The sequence below is a fragment of the Aotus nancymaae genome, unplaced genomic scaffold (genome assembly GCF_030222135.1).
Source record: "Aotus nancymaae isolate 86718 unplaced genomic scaffold, 86718_ANA_hifiasm-v0.15.2.pri h1tg000090l, whole genome shotgun sequence".
Lineage (NCBI taxonomy): Eukaryota > Metazoa > Chordata > Mammalia > Primates > Aotidae > Aotus > Aotus nancymaae.
In genome coordinates, this window is record NW_026988505.1 from 2252347 (window position 1) to 2278081 (window position 25735).

At 38.6% G+C, this 25735-nt stretch overlaps 1 protein-coding gene and 1 pseudogene across 1 annotated transcript in view; both read left to right on the top strand.

Annotated features, from left to right (window-relative positions):
- Positions 1-25735, top strand: part of CSMD1 (CUB and Sushi multiple domains 1) — a 2129340-nt gene that overhangs the window by 65834 nt on the left and 2037771 nt on the right. The window lies entirely within an intron of this gene.
- On the top strand, positions 17605-23585 carry LOC105720731 (GPN-loop GTPase 2-like; annotated as a pseudogene).

The following is a 25735-nucleotide window of genomic DNA, read 5'->3' on the forward strand; positions in this document are numbered from 1 at the left end:
TTGAATATCTATTATTTTGGAGGAGTCCTTTAGTAATTTTAGTCCTTTGCTAGGGCTGCCATAACAAACTGTGATAGGGTAGGCAGCTTAAAGAGCAGAAGTGTATTACCCACAGTTCTGGAGGCTGGACGTCCACAGTGAAGGTGTCTGCAGGTTTGGTTTGCCTGCAGCCTTTCTCACTGGCTTGTAGACAGCTGCTTTCTCACTGTGTCCCCACGTGCTCATGTTCCCCTTGCGGGAGCTTCTCTGATGACTAGAATTAGAATTGTTATTTCACAGAGAAGAAGCTGAAGTTCAGAAGGGCCAGTAACTTGCTCAGGCTTACATATTTATTTAGTAAATATCTCTGAGCCCCTACAGTGCACTTGGAACAATTTTAGTAGTTATAGATGTATCAGTGACAACTAGGGAAAACCCCTGCTCTTGCAGAGTCAGAGAAAAGAGTAAATAACTAAATAACCACATGCAGTGATATCAGATGGTGATAAAATCTCTGAAGAAAAATATGGGAGATCGTGCCTATACAGGGGATCAGGATAGTTTGTTCTGATAAGGGGGGTTTGAGCTGAGATCCAGTGGAAGTAAGATATGCTGGTTGGCTTCTTGGTGATGGGCACTCCAGGCAGTGTCGATGGCAATAGGAAAGTCTAGGGGTGGGTCCCATGTGGGCAGAGGCTATGGTGGCATAGCAAAGCAGGCTGAGGGACAAAGGCTGAGAACAGAGCTCAGAGAGGTAACAGGAGCCAGACCTGGGAAGCATCTTGTATAAGGGAAAGATTTCTACTTTTGTCTCTGATAATGTCGGGTATGATTGCAGAGTTTTACATGGATTTAGGTTTGAAAGAATCTCTGGAGATATAATGTGAAAAACACTTGGAAAATTATTTTCATCTATTAGAGACAACTGGTGGACAGGACAACATTGGGATCTTTGGGGAATCTTGGTGGGAGTTTGGGTACGCCCTGGAGGTAGAGTTTGCAGGATTTGCTGATGAGTGTGAACAGAAGAGGAGCCAAGTTGGAATCCAAGGTTTTAGTATGAGCAAATGAACAAATGCATCTGCCCAGTTCTGTTAATGTTGTCTTGCAGATAAGTGTCATCTGACATGTCTAGTCCCTCAGCCGTAGTTCACAGACTCATCACCACTTACCTGAGTAATTACACCAATGTAGATGCCCTGCCTGTTGTCTTTCATCATTTTAGGATGCCATGAAGAATCTCTAGGAATTAGTTACTAAGGCATAACTCTTACATGCCAGTTGTTTCTCTGTTCCAACTCACTCACTCTCTGAAAAAAAGGACTGGTATCACTGAGCTAAGATACAATGCAAAGTCTTGAGCCCCAAGACTCATTTCTTGAGTGCTGCATGAAGCCTTTACACTGTGCCTCACTGGCAGTTGCTGGGGCAGGTTGGCAAGGATTTATGCTAAGATTAGATTAAATAATGGATTTGGCTGGACTTGGTGGTTCATGCCTGTAATCCCAGCACTTTGGGAGGCGGGTGGATCACTGGAAGTCACAAGTTTGAGACCAGCCTGGCCAAGCTGGTGAAACCCCATCTCTACTGAAAGTGCAAAAGTTAGCAGGAAATTGCTTGAACCTGGGAGGCGGAAGTTGTGGTGAGCTGAGATTGCGCCATTGCTCTCTAGCCTGGTGCAGCAGAGCGAGACTCCGTCTCAACAACAACAACGATAATAATAATGCCTTGAAAGCAAATAACACAGCCCCATTTTTTTCACTAAAAGGAATGCTGAAGCATATCTTTTAGACACAGGATGCCTACTGCTTTGAATCTTTATGAGTGAAAATAGTATGTTTTCTAGCTGAATGCTTTTATTTTTAAACTTGAATCCAAGTAAATGGTTACAAAATTAAGTAAAAGTTATCTTTGCTCATTATAGAAAAATCTGGAAAGAGCTTAAAGTTCCTTGATAGCAGACTATTTAGGGAGGAATGCTAGGCAGGTATTCAAAGGCAAAATAGTAGTAGGTGTCCCAATACAGGGAGATGATATGAAAGCACCAGTGAATTTAAAATGGAAGTGACAGTATAGATTGTAAAAGTCCTGTAAAGGTTGTTTCTATTAACTGACCAAAAAAAAAAAAAAATACATATACATATACATATATATATATATATATATATATATATATACACACACACACACACACACACACACACACACTGGTCATTTTTTTTAACAGGGAAATTAAGAATTAAGGAGATATATACATGCTTTTTATTCTATATTTTCTTTATTATTTGAGTTTGTTTTTCTCCAAGCCTATATCATATCTGTACCTAAATAATGGGGTTAATTAAAACCAAAAAATAACTAGTATTTATACATTAACATAGAAAAATTTTACTGTTTTGAGATTCCAAAGTTTCTTGTAGACACAAGTGCCAGTATTAAGTTTGAGAGAATTACGTGACCAAACGCATAGATCTCACAAATACAGAAAATATTATAAAGATAAAGAGTTCATGGCAGAGTCAGAGCAAAGGCTGTTACACAAAATTATAGGTGTTTTATTACTTCCTTTAGTTAGAACCAAAAATAAATTCATGATTACCTCTGTGATCCATCCATTTATTCATTTTATCCACAAGAAAAAATAAATGTAATAACAGCCTCTTTCTTTACCCTGCAATTTAAATATTTCAGACTTGATAGGCTGGGCTGTCCTTTGGATCGATGATATGGCAGCCTCATGAATATCAGCACTGATATAATAAAATACGTTTTTTAATAAAAACAATTCAAAATAGTAAGTCCACTTTTAAAATGTGTATTTGTTTATTTATTTAGGGTAGTTTATGAGCTCTCATTTGTGTACTCATTAAATGTAAACTGGAAAGAATAAACTGCTAAAACTCTAATAGGAAAATAAAAATATAAATCTCTGGCTGGAAATGCATTAAATGTTCAGGGAAATAAAGGATATATTTTGCATACTGAACATAACAGAATGCCATTTTATAATTAGAAAATCCCAGACACGATACCTATGTTTCAGAATAAAAAACACCACACTAGAAATTACTGCATTTTTAACTTTTCATAGTTGATTTTGAAATGATTAACAGTAAATTCATAGGAAAGGTATATTTTAGATTATTTGTACAAAATGCCACGTGTTATTTTAACTTCTAAAGAAATATCAGGTTAAAACAGGAATCATGTGACACAGAACACATGACCCAGTCAAAGACCACCGACTTGTGTCTGGGAATTAACCCTCAAGTTGAACTCTTGAGCCCCTATCCAGAACCAAAAGTGGGCTATGCTACAAAAACATCATAAAACTGACATTGACCATGTTTTGTTCTCTGATGAAATCGTGTTAATATTGTCCTTCCTTGTGTCTGCTGCTCAGGGAATAAACTATCAGAAAGACTTATAATGAGAGTCCATTCTGTCTTGTTAGGATTCACTTTAACATATTATTATATTGGCTTTGATATGTCATATATTCAAATATGATTGATAACAACCCAAACTATGTGAGTTATGTAGTAATTCAAGTTAGTCACTCATTCATTCCAGAAATTTTCACTGGATGTATTTGTGCAATGTAGACACCATGGTAGATGCAAAGATGATTTGATTTCATATTACAAAAAAAGATGGGATTTGAAGAGAGAAAAATTGGGTTCAAATCCGTTTTGTCTTTTGCTTGTTGGGGAAACTTGGGAAAAATCTTTTCTTCGTTGACCATAATAATCTTAATTTGACAAATGAAAACAATATGATAAATATGTCAAAAAGTTTGGGCCAGGTGCAGTGGCTCATACGTGTAATCCCAGCACTTTAGGAGGCCGAAGCAGGTGGATCACAATTTCAGGGACCAGCCTAGGCAACATGGTAAAACCTCATTTTTACTAAAAATACAAAAATTCGCTGGATGTGGTAACAGGCACTTGTAGTCCCAGCTACTCGGGAGGCTGAGTCAGGAGAATCCCTTGAACCCAGGAAGCGGAGGCTGCAGTGGGCCGAGATCATGCCACTGCACTCCAGCCTGGGAAACAGAGTGAGATTCCATCTCAAAAAAAAAAAAAAGTTTGAGTGATTTATAATATTATATTTATAGAAGTTCTTTGTAGGTTTTACATTTACTATTAAATATTTTATTGAAAATACCATATAGATAGTTTTTAGTTCAATAAAAATAGAACAGAAGACGTTCAAATTCTTGAGAGGAAAATTCATTTTACATGAATATAATTAGGATATTGAGATGAGATTATCTTACTAAGATGATATGAAACTGCAACTTTCTTATGGTCACATAGATGAAAATAAAACTTACATGATCAAAGCTCACAGTGGATCATGCATTTTTTCTAACAGATTGTCAAATCCCTATTCAACATAGCATGTCTGGAGTTGTGTTTGTGAGCCTGGATGCTTGATTTGTGTTGTCAGAATCATGAGGGCAGAAGCTTGTCTAGTTCATCACTTTTCCTCCTACGGTGATTGAGACTTCAAGCAAGCTGAGATGTGACAGAGGACAAAAATGAATTCGATGATAAAACTTGCTTAAACTATTAAAGGATGATTCAGATGCAAGGTTGAAAGTAGCATGCTAAGCTACTCTCCTTCCCCCACAGAACCCAAACCAATGAAACCTATACAGATAACGTTTGTATACCACCTATAGTTTACAGGACAGTTACTTCTTCATCATCTTATTTGATTGTTATTGAAAACCCAGTATTGGGGTTATTATATTATTTTCCACCATTGGAACGCTGAATCTTGGAGATGTATAATAGAACGACCTCTCTAAGGTAACTTGGTAAATTTCTTAATCATCCTGACTCATAGGCACTGATAGTCCCACTGAGTGTTTTCCATGGATAGGTGTATCAGGAGAGAATGTGAAAGTGCAGGAAGCAATACAGAATACAAGTGTAGAGTGTACATGTTTAAACTGTGAGGTCATCACAAGGGGCTTCATGTTACATTTTACATTTATTTTTAAGTTATGTGGGCACATTGTGTGTGTGTGTGTGTGTGTGTGTGTGTATAATATGCCCTATTATATATATAGGGTACATGAGATGTTTTGACAGAGGCATGCAATGTGAAATAAACACATCATGGAGAATGGATATCCATCCCCTCCAACACTTATCCTTTGAGTTACAAACAATCCAGTTACACTCTTTAAGTTATTTTAAAATACACATTAACTGTTTAAGAAGTAACTGTTCATTCTCCTAACCAATACAAAAGCACCAACTCACACTGCCTTTGAGGATGAGGCGTGAGTGAGACAAGAGTGAAGGGGCGGAAGAAAGGACAGCTGTCTAATGAATGGACACTTGCCTCTACTACTATGTAACTATTGAAAGAAAATGGTGGTGGTCATCTAAAACTAAAAAGAATTGACAGTATTATATATTTTGAAATATTTACCCTAATTCCATGCTAGTATAATTGACATCCCTTTATTTCAAGTCGTTTTTAAGACTGTTCACCTAAGTTTTAAAATTCTTGGAGTTACGCCTGAGTAGCAGCATCGTATCTAGTCAAGGTGGATGCGGGGAACTGTTACTGTGCATACTAATGTGAGATTTCTGTGATGGAAAGTGGGTAATATGAATATATACCAAGACTAGGAATAAGAAGAAGATTCAAGGGAGTGAGAGACTCTTTTGAGGCTGAGAGAAGATACCAGTTAAGACTTTAGCACGAGGAAAAACTTAATAAAGGAATTCTTCAAGTCATTTACTTGTGTAGGAGAAAACACTTATTGGGGTGACTTTGGTGTCCTTTAGTGGCCTCCCTTATGCCCTCTGACAATCTGGGAGTGTGAGAACATACAATGGATACAATGTGATGGTCTGTCATCTGAAGGTCTGCAGGTGCTCTCAGAGCAATTACTCAGACTGCACCATGTGCACTGTGGACAAGATGTGTTGCTTCCATTTGCAGTATAAAGACATTATCTTTAAAATGATCTTAAAAAACATAAACTCCCATTAATTCACATTGTACATGTTTTTTTATATTAAATAACGGTAATTTTTGAGATAGCTTAGGAAGATTAAACAGAATTTATAATGGAATTGGAATTATCCTGAGTATATCCTTGTAATATAAAATGTGTTTAGCACCCCCGCTCAGATTGGCTGACTCTGGCTGGTGGATGAGGTTTCTGAATGAAGTGTGAGAGGGAAGGAACAAGTCACTTGAAATTGGCTGTTTCTGACCCTAGATCACCATATATCACCATTATAATTTCTTCCCTCCTCCCCTTCCCTCTCCTCCCCTCCCCTCTCCTCTCTTTTCCTCTCCTTTTTCTTTATTTCTTTTTTTGACAGAGTTTTGTTCTTGTTGCCCAGGCTGGAGTGCAATGGTACAGTCTTGGCTTACTGCAACCTCTGCCTCCTGGGTTCAAGCGATTCTCCTGCCTCAACCTCCCAAGTGGCTGGGATTACAGGCATGCATTACCCATGCATGACTAATTTTTTATTTAGTAGATATGGAGTTTCACCATGTAGGTCAGGCTGGTCTTGAACTCCTGACCTCAGTTGATCCACCTGCCTCAGCCTCCAAAAGTGCTGGGATTACAGATGTGCGCCACCACGCCTGACCCACCATCGTAATTTCTGAGAAGAGGTCCTCAGTAACTAAATCCCTGATTCCTGAGAAAAATTATCTTATTGCAGACATATATTTTGCTTTTGAAAACTAATTTTATTAAACTCATTTTCAAGATATGACTGAATTCCCTAGATTTATACTGTCAGCATTTCCAATATGCATTTTCTCTCTAAACACTTCATTATTAATATTCTAATTTTCCTATGTGTAGACTCAAGAAATCGACTTATCTTGAACTGACTGAGTCACTCATTTCGGCCATTCATAAATATAATACTATCTAGAATAAGTTTGAGTAGACTTGAGGGTGAAGACCCTGACCCGTTTGGTTCATTAGCATAAGATTCTTAAAAAATACATTGTTTAGAGAATTGTAAATAATATTTACAACATTGTAAATATTACAGACACAAGGTAGGAATTTTCATGATAACCTACCTTGATTGATCTCAACATTGTCTTCTATTTGTCTTTTCATTTTATTTTCTTCTACTGCCTTAGCTCTTTTGGGCTATTGCAGCACAATACCTCGGGCTAATTTATGGAGAACAGAATTGTATTTCTCATGGTTCTGGAAGCTGGGAAGTCCAAGATCAAGGCACTAGCAGTTCTGGGGTCTGTTGAGGCCTGTTCTCTGCTTCCAACAGAATACCTCGTTGCTGCATCCTCTGTAGGGAAGGAATGTTCTGCCTTCACAGGGAAGAAGGTGAAAGGGCAAGAGGGGATGAACTCCCAAGCCCTTTTATAATGGGGGAATCTACTGCCCTCACAAGAGAGAAGCCAGCACAGTCTAATTACCTTTTCTATGCCCTGCTCTTGATACTTTCATGTTGGCAACACCCAGATTTTAGAGAGGACAGATTCACACCTACTATGTTTATTAGTCATACAATGTATTAGAACATTGATATTGAACCTTTTCTTATTATGGTACAAAGTATTACTACATTTAGAGTATTGGATATTGAATCATTTCTTTTTATGTCAATATTTTATGAATGATCTCGAGCTAATGCAAACTTTAGATTTCTAGCAAAATAATTGATAACATGCATCAAATAGCCATGGAATGGCTCATAGATGATGTACATTAAATCCCCATTAATTTTTGTTACTATATTGAAACTTTTGGTCATAGTTCTAATGAATCAAATTTATTAGATTATTTATTTATGCTAAATTTTAAGTACCAGCAAAGTTTCATAGTAAGAAAGAATTGAACATTTACATCTAACCTGTAGTTCTAAATATATTCTAATTGGCAGAACATTTTTTTTTCCTTGGGCAGAGATTATTTCTGAATTATAACTATGAGTAAATTACAAAGTGTTTAAATTTCAAGTATGCTTTAATTTTACAGGATTTTAATTTTACGTTAGAGATTTTAACTATGTTTCTCTGCTAACTTTATAGAAGTAAGGCATGACGTTTTACATAATCGTGATTTTCTCTGTTAAACTATTGCCTCACTGAAAGCAATGGCTCTGTTATGTTCATCCCTGCATCTAAGTGGCTTATCTTTTGGTACATGTATTTTAGGTGCCCAAACAATTCAAGTCGTAATAACAAAAGAAAAAGAAAATAAACCAAACATATACATACCCCCCAGAACTTCAATACCCTTTTAAATACTCACTTATTTAAAATTACACATGTAGGTATATCTGTGTGTGGTGATTGTAAAAATGATATATATCTGCATATATGTACAAACATATGTATACATGTGTGTTTATATTTAAATTATTTAACATTCCACATGCACATACCTGCACATATGTGTGGAAATTAATAGTGGAAAGTTCTTGGTGAAATTATGAAAGCGTATCATTCAAATAAATTTATTTCACTAAAATATTGAGATTGAGTAAAGAAAGAAAATTTTTATCAATCTGAAGTAACCTGATTCAGCTATCCCTTTTCACCTGTGTGTTTTTTTAAAGCACAACTTTGCAGTGCTTATATGGACATTGGAAGTTGGCTTTTTTACGTTTTTATCTCTGTTCTTTTTCTAATAAATATTTGAGCAGACATACACATTGTGCAGTAAGTTAGAAAATAGGTAATGAGGTCAAGGAGTATGAGCAAAAGGAGAAGAGGAGGGTGTCTTGTAAGAATCAGCACAAAGGTCTGAGTCTGGGAGGAACGCTTGCTTGTTGCCCTGAGATTTCCACAAAAAGAGAGAAAGGAGAATACACTCTGTGTTTTGAAGCTCATGAATACAAAAATAAGTCTGTCCCAGAAAGCCCGTACGTTTTGTGCATGGAAGGGGCCTTGAGTGATGTCCTTGAGCCCTCAGGAGTCACCAACACCAACACGGGATTTCATTCAAAGGAATAATTTTTCAGGGGGCAATTTTCTTTCTTCTTTTTATTTTTTGAGGTGGAGTTTCTCTCTTGTTGCCCAGGCTGGAGTGCAATGGCATGATCTCGGTTCACCGCAACCTCTGCCTCCCAGGTAGAGATGGGGTTTCTCCGTGTTGGTCAAGCTGATCTTAAACTCCTGACCTCAGGTGATCCTCCCACCTCAGCCTCCCAAAGTGCTGGAATCACAGACGTGAGCCATTGTACCTGGCCGGGCAGTTTTTTTTTTTTTTAACAGAATAAATGCTTTTATGTTTTTAGTAGTAACTTACATAAAATCAAATGTCGCAAAGTCTAGTATTATTTTACAAGTGATATTTCTCATTTCAGCTTTGTTATCACACACAGTAGCAATACTCTCCTAAATAGATCTTAGCATATTTTCTGTATCAATTTCTGACTGTAAATGCCTTAAGAGCAGTGACCTGTTCTGAAGTTTACCTAGCCTTCCATGCCCATCTCAAATGTTATAATCTTTGAAAATCTCTTCCTTCTTCTGAACAACTGCCATACTCTGGTCCTGTCTTGCAGCCCTTTTCATATTCTGGCTTTCATCGTTACTGATTTTGAACCTGGCATCCTTGTTCTGTAGATAGTCACATTCTAGGGCTCTACTAATACAGTTTTTCTCTATGTCCGCACCCAAATCTCATGTTGAATTGTAATCCCAGTGTCGGAGGTGGGGCCTGGTGGGAGGGGATTGGATCATGTGGGTGGTTTCTAATGGTTTAGCACCATACCCCTGCTGCTGTCTCCTGATAGAGTTCTCAGGAGATCTGATTATTTTAAAGTGTGTAGCACTTCCCCTTTCACTCTCTTCCTCCTGCTCCAGCTAAGTAGGACATGCCAGTTTTCCCTTCACCTTCCACCATGATTGTAAGTTTCCTGCAGAACCGTGAGCCAATTAAACCTCTCTTCTTCAAAGTTACTCAGTCTCAGGTAGTTCTCTGCAGCAATGTAAGAATGAACTAATGAACTGACTGAACTCTGTACACCTGGGGAGGCCTAATGAAATGTCTCACAACCTGTTGACATGATGCTGGTAGCTATCACCAGCAAAAATCTCCGACGTTGACAAAGGATACCTTTCTGTCATTTCTTGCAAGAGTAAAATATTCTCAGGGTTTCTGTTGAATGCATTATCTTGTTTTAATATTAATATGGTAAAGCCTAAGTTAGCATCTAGCTGTCACTTTGCTAAAATATGAACTTTGATAACTGTGTATTCTTTGCAATATCACAAGTTAAGGCCTTACACTTGGTTAAATAAAATCGTCTGTAAAGAAAATTCCTATACTTTTTATGTAAAGTATTTTTATTGGAGGTTATTACTACAGAGTTTCCCAAGTAGGATGATCTGATATTTTCAACTTCTTACATTTATTGAGCAGGGCAATGTCACATGCATTTTCTCATTCTAAACTACTGCATTTAGTTTTCATATTTCAATGAGGAAGAAAGGAAACATACTTTTCAAGTTGAACAAAACCATCTTCATTGATTTAATGTAAATAAAGGCCATATTTATATGTGCATATGTATTCCAACATACTCTGAATCTATAACTATAATACTTTTTTCAAAGGGTTGTGCCATATTTAAGTTTCTCATTGTCCACAATATCTGCTGATGTTAAGAGCAGTTCTTAATATTATATTACCCCATGTTCTTGTAATCCTAATGTGCTAAAATTCTATTTAGTTTTATAATTGTGGTCATCTATGGAGCTGCCTCAGAATGCTCCCATGGAGAGGACTCTACTTTCTTTTATAAAAACATTTTTATGCCCTGAGTTATCCTCCTGACTTCATCAGACACCTGCTGAAGTACCACCTGTCTTTTTTGGCATCTGAACGTAATTTGAAGTGCTGGCTTTGCCTTTCCAGGGCAAATCTAGTGTATTCTATGAACAAGTGGCAACAGGTGTAGCTCTTGCAAGGAGCTGGACCAGTGATGGGGCTGGCGGAAGGGAAGATGTTCCTGTAGAAGAGATGACACTTGCAATTTTATACCAATTCCCCATGAAGAGCCACTCCTGCCTGGCACCTATGCCTTGCTGAAAAGATCTAAGCAACTTTGAAATAGGGCAGGATGCCATTGTGACAGATGGGTCTCTGTGTGGCCAAGATGCCAAGTATTCTATGCATCAAGTGTCTCTGCTAAAAGTTGGAGTCCCCGCCAGGAATATCCACATGGATGTCTGTCTCTAAACCTGGACATCATGTTTAGGGCATCATGCTCTCCCGAAATCCACTGCCGCGGGCACTAACATTCCCTGGTCTAAGGTCTAGGTGGGAAGGTTGGGAACTGCTAACCTAGAGTTTAACTGGATACCACCGTCCTCCAGCTGTTCCTGCTCCTGCCCTCTACTGGAGACGCACGTCCATGACACCTCAGAGCTGCCCTTTTTCCAGGCCTGCTTTTTGCTTGGAAACACAAGAAAAATAAACATGTTGGTTTTGAGGAAGAGAAGATTGTAAGCAGATATGAGGCTTCCAGTCTTTATTTGACAACACAGTGTAAAGAATTTATTATCTAAAATATGGATCAGCTCTACGATGGTTAAACTATATGTAATCGAATTACTTTTTAATTAGTAATTTTTAATTACTAATTATTTTAGCAACAGATAGCTTTTTACCATTGCAATAAATCTACATGGGAAAATCTGTTTTTGGGGGCCTATTATGCCTGTGAATTGGAGAATTTGTGTTAGATTTTTCTTTATGTACGTGTTTTATATAGGTATTACATATACATAGGTGTATGTGTGTGATATGTATGCATTTCTCTTATATGTAGTGATGAGCATGTGGATTCCATTTTGTTTGTTCTGCAGCCACAGCTGGTGAGACTTGACTTGGACCGACCATATTACATCTGAGAAACTGAATGTATTTAGTTCAATTTGCATTTCCTCCACACATGCAGTTCCTCATATCTAATATGAATTGAATTAAATACCATAGCTATTGCCCAGTAATTAGATGTGAAACAGAAAGTGTATCATCATCATCATCATCATCATCATCATCATCATGATTTTCTTTGGATAAATGTTCTTTTCCTGTTTTCTGTGACTTGGGAATACCGCATGTCTTTCTTGTGGCTTCAGGAGGTGGATATGAAATAGCAGCGGGTCAAACACGCCGATGTCCACAGGCCCCCACCACAGCCTCGTCTTAGATTGTGGTTACATGTGAACTCATGCAGGCAGTGACATAAACCGAGTAAATATATTACTCTCTTGAGTATGAAAACATCTCATTTTTATTACTTATTTCCTTTGCTGAGTTCATTTTCATGGATTAGTGTCTAAACAGAGGATCTGCTACAAAAATTATAGAAGTTAAAGGCGACCGTTATATTTCTATCTTCTAATTTTTTTAAAGTGAAGTGTTCCTCTTCTCTCTGCACACTCATCTGCATAATTCCATAGCTTTGTAACACAAATGATCACCCCTGTAATTCTATAGAGTTCCATGACTGTGTGCTGTTGTTTCCTTAACTTTCAATCTACTATGCAGGGAGTTCAACTCAAATCAATCATCCGTAAATTTAAAATCTTCCTCTGACTATTTAGGTATCATACTAAGATTTGTTTCTTCAGGAATGTCTTTAAGAAACTGCAGCATCACACCTTATATATGAAATAATAATCACTGAATTTATAGTTTAAAATCTTAATTGGCTACAATTAATTAGAGCCCTATTTTGTATAGATTCCTTTGGTAATCACATTAATTAAGAAGGATGCACAGTAATTGGGTTCCATCCAAACAATAATATCCCTTACAGCTGCTGGCTGGAGAAGCTCTTCTGGTTATGAGGTCCCGAAGAGTCTGGTGGGAAGGTTGGCATGCAATTTGGCAGTGACTTCCTAATTCTGGTAACACATGGACAACTCCCTCACTTCCAGATTTGTCAATGGTTCTTCCTAAGATTAATTGCAATCAGGAAAAGTATGAAGATGGAATTCTAATCTGCAAAGTGCAGCTGGTTGACACAGAACTCAGTCTTGGCCCAGCACCAAATACTGAAAAACATATGGACAGGAGCGTTATTAAATGAGCTGTGGATGCATATGTTGATGGCATTGCCCTGTAGAGCTCTTTGAGGGCGGGGCTTCTGTTTAAAATAAGACATTTGAGGGTAGTTTTTATTCTCTATTTCATGCTGATGAACAATGGGTCATTAATAGCATTCAGGGAAGAAATATTCATTGAGTGTCTGTCCAAGGACTTTACTAGGAATTAGGAAAACAATCAAGAAAAAGCAAGGGTCCCAACCCCAGAAGCATTTCAAGGAACAGAGGTGAGGCGGTAGACAATTGTTGAAAGTAATTATAACACCATGTGACAGGGACAGCAATGGAATCCACATATCTGTGGCATGAAAGAAAGAGAAAAAATGTGTATTGTCAGAGGGAGTTGGGGATATACCTCAAAGCAATGCTATTAGGTTTGCACCAACCTAATCGTTTTTAAATTAGTATTATTCTACTTTAAGTTCTGGGGTATATGTGCAGAACATGCAGGTTTGTTACATAGTTATAGATGTGCCATGGTGGTTTGCTACATCCATCACCCTGTCATCTACATTAGGTATTTCCCCTAATTCTATCCCTCTCCATCCCCCCACCCCCTGCTATCCCTCCCTAGTCCACCCACCCCCCAATAGGCCCAGGTGAGTGTTGTTCCCCTCCCTGTGTCCATGTGTTCTCATTGTTCAACCTTCTTTACAAGCCCCACTGTCCCGTGTCTGTTCTGAGCAGTGGACTCTGCCTTGCTCTGTGTTCCCCCATGATTATTTTAAAGCAGCTGGTACTGGCTGGGCGTGGTGGTTTACACCTGTAATCCCAGCACTTTAGAGGGCCAAGGCGGGTGGATCACTTGAAGTCAGGAGTTTAAGACCAGCCTGGCCACCATGAAACCCTGTCTCTACTGAAGATACAAATAAATAAATAAATAAATAAATAGCTGGCTGTGGTGGCCGGTGCCTGTAGTCCCAGCTACTTGGGAGGATGACGCAGGAGAATTACTTGAACCCAGGAGGTGGAGGTTGCAGTGAGCCAAGGTTGCGCCACTGCACTCTAGCCTGGGTGACAGAACAAGACTGTCTTAAAAAAAAAAAAAAGGCTGGTGCTTTATGTCATTTGGCCTCCAAAATTTCAAACTAATAGAAAGTCAGTGGTGGCTACCTGTTTCCATTAGACCAAAAAAAAGAATAAATAAAAGTGCTAAACTATTTGGTTCCTGACCTACATGTCCTAAGTATTTACAAAGGAAGCAAAGAAAACTTCAGCTAAAGTAGTAAGGAGAGCTTTGGAGAGTGTTCGTTTCAGACTGTCCCAATGAAGTCACTAAATGCAGGACTGAGAAGAGCTACAGGGCGTCTGGCGTGAAGGCTCCAGCGTCTTATATGGAAGAGTTTTCTAGAAACGCTCTCCTGTTCTAACCTTAAATCCTTATCCAGCCTTTGCTAAGCTGGCATTGAGCTGCACAACCCCACATCAAGTTTTCCTGTTAAAAAAAAAAAAAAAGAAAGCAGAAAATGATTTCTCAATGTAAGTAATTCTTCCCTCTTCTTTTATTAGCTTCTGATTTTTTCCATGTCATTTTAGTACAATCAACTGCCTTCGCATGTTCTTGCCAATGATGTCAGTGTTAACTCTGGAAACAGGTCTCCACCTTGCTCAGTGACAGGACTTTTCTAATTTTATAATTTGTCTTTTTTTTTTTTTTTGAAGCTATGTTGAGTACCAGAAAGGTACAGGATCTGAAATTGGAAAGAACTGGCATTTAGGGTTGGGTTTTTTTTTTTTTTTTTTTTTTTTCTCCCTATAAGAAAGTTTACAGAAGACAGACAAAAAGAGTATATACTTCTTGTGGATAAATTATTAAACTGAACTTTCTGAGTGGGGCTTAAAATACTAAAAGCTGAAATACGTTGCTACAAAATACTTGTCTAGTAGTTTTGCTGATGAGTTTGTCATAGCCTCAGAGACGGAACTGTCAAATTTACTTGGAGAGAAATGAGGAAACACCCTGAGGTTTAATGAGCGACTACAATCTAGGAGTGAATTTGGCTGGTGTTTCTATGTTGGATCCCTAAGAAGAGACCAACACGTGGTGTACCAGCTTCTTGCTAGAGTTGATTCAGTTTCTGGATGGTTCTAAAAACTTATTTCAGCCATTTATGCAGACTTTTCAGGAGTTACTTAATCTGTAAATTATATAAACATTTCCTCATAGGAAGTCAAAATGCTTCTGTCAGGAGGGCTCTGAGATCCCTGGAGGCAGGTAAAGGGCAGGTGTTAGCAGTAAAGTTTGGGCCTGACTTGAGCTTAAGGCAAGTTATTAAGGAATGTTAATGACATTGAGGTATAGAGCTATACCTTAATCATATCATATTGGGAAAGTATATTCATGGGACCTGGATAAATATGCTGTGTCAGAGGCTGAGGGACTTACCTAAAATATCTGGGGAAAGACCAACAGAATGTTTCCAGTGATTTTCAAAAATAATTGGCTTTCATCTACATATTGGTTAAGTTATTCTCTCAGCACCCGATGAAACACTTTATCCAGTGCATATAGACAGAAATTATAACAGGTGGAAAAGGTCATCTGAAGCTGATGGAGCAGACAGAATTTGAGGAAAAAGCAAAAATCTTAATATGCATTGGTGTTAATTCATTTTCACATTGCCGATAAAGAAATACCCAAGACTGGGCAATTTACAAAAAAAAGAGGTTTAAGGGACTTATGCTTTCACATGGCTGGGGAGGCCTCACAATTGTGGTGAAGGCAAGGAGGAAGGAGGCAAGTCATGTCTTACGTGGATGGCAGCTGGCAACGAGAGGGTTTGTGCAGGGAAATTGCCCCTTAGAGAACCATAAGATCTCCTGAGGCTTATTCACTTCATGACAACAGCATGGGAGAGACCTGATCCCATGATTCAATTACCTCCCTCTGGTTCCCTCCCACAACACATGGGAATTCAAGATGAGATTTGGATGGGGACACAGCCAAACCATATCGGTTTATGACTATTTAATGAAATTTATCAATTGGGTGACTGTATTTTCCCACCTTATAAAGTCTTTGTTGAGGTGACACAATATATAATTATCTGCTTTATTAATTTTTAACAATTTCATAGAATATCTTAAAACACATTTCTATGGACTGAATGTTCCCCTGCCAAAATTAATATGTTAAAATGTAATCCTAAAAATGATGATATTTGGAGGAAGAGACTTTGGGAAGTGATTAGATCATGAGGAGGGAGCCTTCATGAATGGAATTAATGTCTTTATAAAAAAGTTTCATAAATTCCTTGTGCTTTTTACCATGGGAGAACACAGCAAGAAAGTGCCTCCTATAAACCAGGCAACAGCCTGCATCAGATGCCGAACTTGCTAGTAACTTCATCCTCGACTTCTCAGCCTCCAGAATGTAAAAAATAAACTTCTATTGTTTGTAAGCAATCCAGTCTTTAGTATTTTCTTACAGCAGCCAAAATTGACTAAGATACATCATCAACATTGACAGAAAAACCTTACGACATTGTATAAATTAGGATATATACATTGACTGTTCTCTGTGATGAAATAATACAGTGGAAGTGTAAATAGTCACATTTCCCAAGATGAATAATAATTTAGTTCAATATAACAAGTGTATGTGTGTGTATAATGAAGCACAATATGAAATATATGTTCTGCAACATTATAACATTACAACTGACATAAATATTTAGAGAATACTATAATTAAGATTCAGTCCTAAATAGCATCTGATTTTGTGAGTTACAGAAAGAGTGGGAGTGAAGAATCTGAGATGCTATTAGTTATTTTTGTATGGTGAAACATTTCAATCATTGATGAAGTTTAGAAAAGATAAATAATATAGTAAAATCATCAATAAAGTTTAGAAAAGATAGACAATATAGTAAAATCATCCATGAGACTTCAGTTTCAGCTTGTCATGTAAAGGGTACATTCCCATCCTCATAACAAGAAAAAACTGAGCAACCTGCAAATCAATGACTTCTCTGAACCCATCAGAGAACTGAGGTTGCAGGTTAAACTGCCCTCTGAAAATAAAGGACAGGTGGGCCTACAGAGTCACAACCAGGACAAGCGTACATGAATCAGAAGTCATAGGAGCCATATACAGGTAGGATCACTTATGGTCACTTTCATGACGTGCTGGAGGTCACTAGTGTGAGAGGGAGAAAGTCCTGGGGGCTGTAGTCTTAGGAGGCCCCTACACTCATTGTCTTTACTACCAGGAATCCCACCAGGTTCCAGGAACATCCCTGGAAAATTCCACGTATATCCCTTTTTACCTCCGGCAGGTCAAGGAAAAATGGACATTATGAAGTATCCTAGATCCTTTTACATCAGAAAGGCTTTTTCTCTAGGGAAAAATCTCTGCTAGCAGGTTAGAGTTCCCCTTGCGCGACGCAGTCCCAGCTGTTCCGTCTGAGGCCTGTGAAGTTGGCCGCGAAGGAGGCATACGTCCTGGGTCCCTCGCCCTCAGTCTGGTCTCCTGCGCGGTTGCCCGCCCCGTTTTCCCTTTGAGCTGACCTGCTCCGGACCGCGCGCGGGCCGCCCATGGCAGGGGCCGCTCCGACCACGGCCTTTGGGCCAGCGGTGATCGGTCCTCCGGGCTCGAGGAAGACCACATACTGCCTGGGCACAAGTGAGTTTCTGCGCGCGCTGGACCGGCGCGTGGCCGTGGTGAGCCTGGACCCGGCCAACGAGGGCCTGCCATACGAGTGCGCCGTGGCGAGCTGGTGGGGCTGGGCGACGGGATGGACGCGCTGCAGCTGGGGCCTGACGGCTGCCTGCTCTACTGCATGGGGTACCTGGAAGCCACCTGCACTGGCTGCGTGCCAAGCTCGACCCCCTCCGCGGCCACTGCTTCCTCTTCGACTGCCCAGGCCAGGTGGAACTATGCACGCATCACGGCGCCCTGCGCAGCATCTTCTCCCAAATGGCTCGGTGGGATCGCAGGCTGACTGCTGTCCACCTCGTGGACTCTCACTACTGCACAGACCCTGCCAAGTTCATTTCAGTACCGTGTACCTCCCTAGCCACCATGCTGCACGTGGAGCTGCCCCATGTCAATCTCCTTTCCAAGATGGACCTCACTGAGCATTATGGGAAGCTGGCCTTCAACCTGGACTACTACACAGAGGTTCTGGATCTCTCCTACCTTCTTGACCACCTGGCTTCTGATCCTTTCTTCTGTCACTACCGCCACCTCAATGAGAAACTACTGTAGCTCATCGAAGACTATAACCTGGTCTCCTTTATCCCTCTGAACATCCAGGACAAGGAGAGCATCCAGCGAGTCCTGCAGGCTGTGGATAAAGCCAATGGATACTGTTTTGGAGCCCAAGAGGAGCGAAGCCTGGAGGCCATGATGTCTGCTGCAATGGGAACTGACCTCCATTTCTATTCCACACTGGGCATCCAAGAGAAGTACCTGGCACCCTTGGACCAGTCAGTGGAGCAGGAAGCCATGCAGCTATAGCGACAAGGTGGACCCTGGAGAGCAGGATGCATAACCCAGCGCTGGGAAAGTGGAAGCTCCTGGCGGCAGAAAGTACAGGCCACAGCCTCCCAGCTGCAAGTCCTCCCAGCCAGAGCTGGCGGGTTGGCAAGGGGACGCTCGGCTCTGCAAAGGACTTCTGGCCAAAAGCCAGACATGGGACCAAGCAGAACACCCACCTTGCTGTCAGTGGTGTCCGTGAGCTCTGGGCCCTGCCACCAGAAAGTTGAGCGCTGGTCCAACTCAGGCTGTAATGGAATGTGCTATAACACAAGAGTCTTAAAAAAAAAAAAAAAAAAAAAAAGGGTGTTACTTCCATATCAGACGGACCTCTTTAGCTGTCCCGTCTTGCTAATGGAAAATTCATACTCAGTATGTGTCACGGCTTCAAGGAAATAAAACGGGAACGCTATAACTGGAAAAGTAGTAGGAGGCAAGGAGGAAAAAGGAGCTATTTTGTTGAGGAATTTTTTTGAAAAGTCATAGCCCCAAAACACAGGATCACTAAAAGACTCACAGCTAGGAGGAAGGTTATAAAACACTCTTCTGTCCCTCACTACCACAGCAACAGGCCTCTCGCTTTGTAAGAGTGGATTACAGCAGAACGCTCAGCAAGGCACAGAGTTCTCTCTGAGAAGAAAATCAAACCCTCTGACACCTACAGCTATAGCAAACATTAAACATAACACAACTGCTAGTCGGATTAACACAAATCTGCTAAAGTCCTGTGTGTCTCATTTTTTATTAACCAATACATGTCAGGCTTTTTACCAAAAACAAAACAAAAGGGCATGGGGCATGCTAAAGGCGAGAAACACATTCAGAAGAGGCAATGCCATGGAACAATGGAGATTTGAGGGACATCTTGACAGTGCCAGTCAGGGAATTTGGAACAATTAGGATTTACAAGATAAGCTGTTTTAGATTATTACAATAAGATATTTTAGATACATGATGACAGAAATGAAGAATACCTCTGATGGACCCATTACTGGACAGGACACAGCTTGGAAAGCACTCAAGAAGTTTGATGGTTGTTGAATAAAAACTTCCCACAATGAAATGAAAAGAGAAAACAAAAAGAAAAACAAAACAAAGCAAAAACCAGAACAGAACATCCAAGAACTATGGAAAAGTTTCAAAATTTTACCATAAAATTGATTAGAATACCAAGAATGAGAAGCAAAAGAGAGCAGAGAAACATCAAGGTTTGAGGAATATACTGAGAACTTTCCAAAATTAGTGATAGACACCGAACTACAAGACCAAGAAGCTCAGAGAACACCAAGAAGTACAAATCCCAAAATATCTACATCTAAATATATCATATTCATACTGCACAAAACCAGAGACAAAGGAAACCTTGAAAGAAATCAAAGTTAGGAGGGAATACTTTACCTAGAGAAGAGCAAATATAAACACAGAAGCAAATTTCTTGTCAGAAACTATGCAAACAAGAAGAGAATGGAGCACAATATTTAAAGTATTGAAAGGAAAAATACAACTACCTAGAATTCTGTACCCAGCAAAATTATACTGCAAAAATGAAGGACAGAAAAGACTTCCTTAGAGAAACAAAAACACCTTAAATTAAGCAATAGAAAACTATTATAGAGTCCACAAAAGAAAAGTAATTATTTTAAATATAATAGTTCCCAGATGGTATTCTATTTCTTGTGTATCTATGCCTATATTGGGGTCATGAACTTACTTATATTTTCTAACAAATACGATTTTAACTCACTTAAAAAAATTTATGGCTGCAGGATATTATTAATAAACAGTGGCCAAGGTGTGATGGCTCATGCCTGTAATCCCAGCACTTTGGGAGGCTGAAGAGAGAGGATTGCTTGAGCCCAGGGTTTTCAAATCAGCCTGGGAAACAAAGCAAGACCCCATCTCAACAAAAAATTTTTGAAAAAATTTTTTGGGCATAGTGGCATGTGCCTGTGGTCCCAGCTACTCTAGTGGTTGACTGGGGGATCATTAGAACCTGGAAAATTGAGGCTGCAATAAGCCACATTATTGCCACTGCCCTTCAGCTTGGGTAGCAGAGTGAAACCCAGCTTGACAAACAAAAAAACCCAAAAAACAACAAACAACAAAAACAAAAGCCAAAAATATTTCTAAATGCCTTTTTCCATTTAATTCTAGTAAGAGTGCTGTGAGGTTAGCATTTTTATGTTTATTTTACAGGGAAAGATGTGGAGGTTTAGAATATTTATGTATTTTGCCCAAATTACTATTTGCAGTAATTCATACTTAAGGGATTTTAACAGGGGACCTTTTCATTTAGGAGCCCAAGCTTTTAGCCCTTTTGTCTGAAGGTTAATAGCGGGAGAGAGTTCTTTTTAGCTTTTATAGTAGAAATCAATGTAGAAGGTACATGACAAAATAGAGAATAATTTATTCTTAAAGTAGATACATAGTTTTTCTCTAGGAAGATTTCAAAAAGAGTAGAAGTTGTGGAGAAAATAGAAGGACAAGGAAAGTGATTTAAGTAAGAATATCTCATCATCATTCCCTAACTCTCGCACTCACAGAGAGCAGCAATTATCTTGATGGTGGTTTGTTACATACCATACAGAAAATAGGACGTTCTCACTGTTATGTTAAATGCAAACATAGTGATGGCACCTTAAGACATATAGATGAATTAAGTCTTGAATAAGTACAATTGTATTATATTTAGTAGGCAAACCATTTAGGAAAGACTAATAGGAAAATACCCACTACTATACTCAATTTCCACATTCATTCACATTTTGAAACTAAAGGTACTTTCAAAAAAGAAACTCAAGGCCAGGTGTGGTGACTCACACCTGTTTTCCTAGCACTATGGGAGGCCAAGGCAGAAGGATCAACAGGTCAGTAGTTCGAGAGCAACCTGGCCAGTATGATAAAACCTTGTCTCTACTAACAAAGCCACACAAAAATTAGCCAGGCATGGTGGCATGCACCTGTAGTCCCAGCTACTCAGGAGGCTAAGGCAAGAGAATTGCTTGAACCTAATAGGTGGAGGTTGCAGTGAGCTGACATTGTGCCACTGCACTCCAGCCTGGGGGACAGAGGGAGACTCTGTCTCAAAAAAAAAAAAAAAAAAAAAAAAGAGAGAAAAGAAACTCAAAACTTAATGGCTACATTGGAAACACAAACTTCTTTAAAATATTTAGAATAAAAAATAATAAAGAAAAAGCAAGGTATGTGAAATCATGTAAGAGGATGTATTCCTTCGCTACAAAAAACTTAATGAACACAGTCCCTGGTCCTTTAAGTTGGTGGGGTCAGACCACCTCTATTAATCCCTTTGATTCCTCAGTGTTCTACCCACAATAACATAAGTTGTTTGCAAGAATATGTTTTAAACTGAAATATTACTTAATCAACAAAACATATAAAGAGTGTTAATTGAATAATGCATTTATTTTGTTAACATTTACTCAGAAAAGAGTTGAGGAAGTGCTCTCTTCAGAACATACACAGCAAATAGTTTCTTCTGCTAGTGAAAGGGTTATTTTCTAGACCCAAGTGTTCCCATAGTAAACTACCTTTTAAGAGGAGAGTGCAGGTAGCATCTAGAAACCTACCAGATAACCTACCAGGATAATTAGATTATTGGTCAGCTCCAGAGGTGAGAGGACCTGAAAGTTTCTTAGAGCATATTTTTAATATATTTTTTAACTTCTGAGATCAAACTGTCTGCAAAAAGTGGTTTCTTCTAAAGTATTTAAAGACAGGAAGTGAGTGAGGGTTTGGGAGACTCAGACTGGTAGAAGGAAAGGGTGGCTCTGAGAAAGGGAATTAGAAGTGAGTATAATAATTTTAAAGATGGTAAGTTTTTTTTTTTAATTTCTTTAGAGAGTTAGGGCCAATAGGGAATAGATACAAATAATGGGTGCCCTGTTTTAGAATGTCTAAAGCAGAAAGTGAGTGTGTTTCACTATATGTGTGTGTGTGTGTGTGTGTATATATACACACACTGTGTATATTTATATTTTATAAATATAAACATTTTATAAATCTATTTATTGGACACAGTGGGTTATCGATTAGACTCTGGGCACCCTAAACTTCAGCAAATGACTGAAAATAGCTGGATAATATGTTACTTAGAGGTGAGATAAAGCCTGAATCGAAATCACAGATGAGAATCAAATCTAACTGTTTTTTTTCAGAGATGTGTTCGAATAGTACTCCCAGGATTTCATTCCCTATGACATTTAAAAGCTGAGCATATACAGGACTAAAAATACACGACAGGGAACGATCCTATGCTGGCAGAGCTTTTGAGAGCTTCCAAAGGTCCCAGCTATTTTTAATTTCTACTCTCACACTACCTTAGAGTGAGTAATACCTTTGCAAATTGTACTATGTTGGTCGAGGCGACAGCATGGTTCCCTGTCCCAAGGAAGCCCTGGACAGTATTCTTCAGAAGTGCTTGCAGGCTCTTTTTTATTAGAAAATAAATGAATCTAGTACCAAAAGGTAGTAATTTACAGATAATTGCTGATGTGGATCTTCGTGTCAAACTTGCTGTTTCGTGTTACTGTAACAATCCAAAATAACTGCTCAAGATTTATGTATTAAAGGTATTTACTTCTTAATTCTGCTTTAGGATCACGTTTACTGGTGTCACCTTCTTCCATTTTAGTCTTCCCGGCACTTAGCAAGGACAGACTCACAGCACTCTTGAACTTCTGGTTGACTTAGATTGCTGGGCACCCCATTGCTCACTCACATAGGTATTTAATGATATTCACTGCCTGGCCCCATGTGCCTGCAGAGAGGGCAGTGTGGGACCTGGAGAGGGTACAAGGCTCTAAGTCAGGACAATTAAGCCCTCCCGAATGTTTGGCTTTGAGCATGTTTCTTACCTCTTAAAATAATCAGCTATTTTTATTTGTAAGATTCAGGTTATTTCTTCTTTGCCTGGCTACTGTGAAAGAGATAGAAATTTAAAACCCAACCTTTCTGCATGCTGTAGGCATACATACTCACAGATATAATAAATTATTGATTTTTTTAATGGGAAATACATTTAGTGTGCTTTCATTGTTTCTAAAATCCATAGTTGAGAAATAATCAGGAATTGGAGCTTGCTGTGATGCCTAATTTTAGGTTTTGGTTAATTGTCATGATATTACCAGAGTTCAGAGATATGAAGAAGGTAGAACAGGTGCCCCCATTTTCTCTGACCCCAGAAACAATTCCAACATACATTGAAATTTCAGCTTATCTTATCCTGGTTCTTTTCCATGGGAAATCCTTTCTCGAAGCTTACACTAATGCTAGTCCTCTGACCTGCACATGTACCCCAGAACCTAAAGTAAAATAAAATAAATAAAATAAATAAAAACTAAAAAACAAAGCCATATGATTTTACTTTTTCTGAGAACATTTATTTAAATTATAATACCAAATTAATAGGCTCAAGGAAATGCATTCTTACTGGCATTGAAGGCATCCATGCAACTGATGTGGTTAAATCATGGTTTAGGAAGTGCTTCTTGGCCATTTGAGTTAGAAGAGCCAGGTGAACACCAGGTCCTGGGGCTAAGAAGATTCCAATTTCTTCTCCTCTCACCTTTCCATTGTGGAGCTCCGGCTGCGTCTTCTGTGTTTTAGAGTTGTAGGACCTTTTTAGAACCTTTGATGTAAATAGTCCTAAATAACTTGCTTCAAAGGAAAGAGTTTCATATCCAAGTTTACTTCATGATGTTTTATCATGTAACAAGTTGACATTTACAGGTATTTTAAATTGCCACAAGATAGACTACATATTGCTAAATGCATCTCTTTTGTGAGTATTTTCTGCAATTTAAAAAACATAGCTCATAAAACATTAAAGATGTACATTTGTACGATTGGTGTGTGCCTTAGCATGGTATCATTCTCAAGGGTAAAAAAAGTCACTCAACTGCTTGGACATCGTTTTAAAGACACGAAGCTTTCTGAATTAAAACCACAGAGGTACATTTAAGAGCTACTTATCAAAGATGGTAATTTTATCCATAAAGCAATTGCTAAATGGAAATCAGAAAAGTCAGCTGTAATTCGCTCCAGGGAATCAAGATGCCACACTCAGTCTGGCTGCAGGGAAAGGATTGGTCAGAGAGATGCACTGTTTCTAAACTGCATCAGGAGTGTTCCTGTGGGAAGACAGCATTAAAATCCAAGCAGGTCTGAAGCTATTGCAACGGCCACCTTCCTGGACCTCAGTGGAGGCTGTGCTCATGTCTGCCCGCTTGTTCAGGAGAGAGGCTTTTCAAATTATGGCAGCAGCTTTACAGAGCAGATAATTATGGAAAGTTATGAATGACAGAAATTACTGCAGCTACAGTTTTCTTTTTTTGCCTTTGCTGGCTGTTCCGCATCCATTATAGTTTCCTTTTATAGCTTCCTTAGTTATCTGCAGTTAATTAACATCGATAAATGACTGAAAATGTTATATAGTACTTTGACTGCATTTTCATCATTTTTGCTTCTCTCTTTAGCAAACTATCATTCCTAGTGTGTGACAACTGTTGTTAACACTGAAATTAAAATGATTTTGGCATTTGTTTAAAAAAACAGAATTTATAATTTTGACTCTTTGGTTTCAATTTACATGCTTTCATATAGTCATAAATGTATGTATATATGTTAAAGTATATATATAAGTATATATGTATCTTTTATATATACAGATGTGTATATATTAAAAATACATCTATATTTTTAAAAGTGTGCACATATATGTATATATATTAAAACTACTTATAGATGGTATGAAAATACTACCTGCATGGCTATAGAAGTGTTATATACTAATGTCATGTGGCATTAATTTCCCATGATAATATAACCACAAATACATATAATGGTATTTCTATGAGAGATTAACCTAGGCCTTTTGATAGTTTTATTTCGTTTTTGTTTTCGGTAGGATAATTTGTTGTTGACATTTGTTTAAGTGGTCAGATTTTGACATGATAATTGTTTCTGAAAGTTAGATGCCACTTAATATTTTTCTCAATAAAGGAGATTTTGTTTTTGTTTGTTTGGCCTAGTTCACGACCTAGATTTTTATGTTCATTTTCTCTAATTTGTAATAATTTCTGGATGATCATTACAATCACTAAATGCCACTAGAGGACACTCGATTTTGAAATTTTCTTACAACTGCCAAACCTTGACTAAGAGTTCATT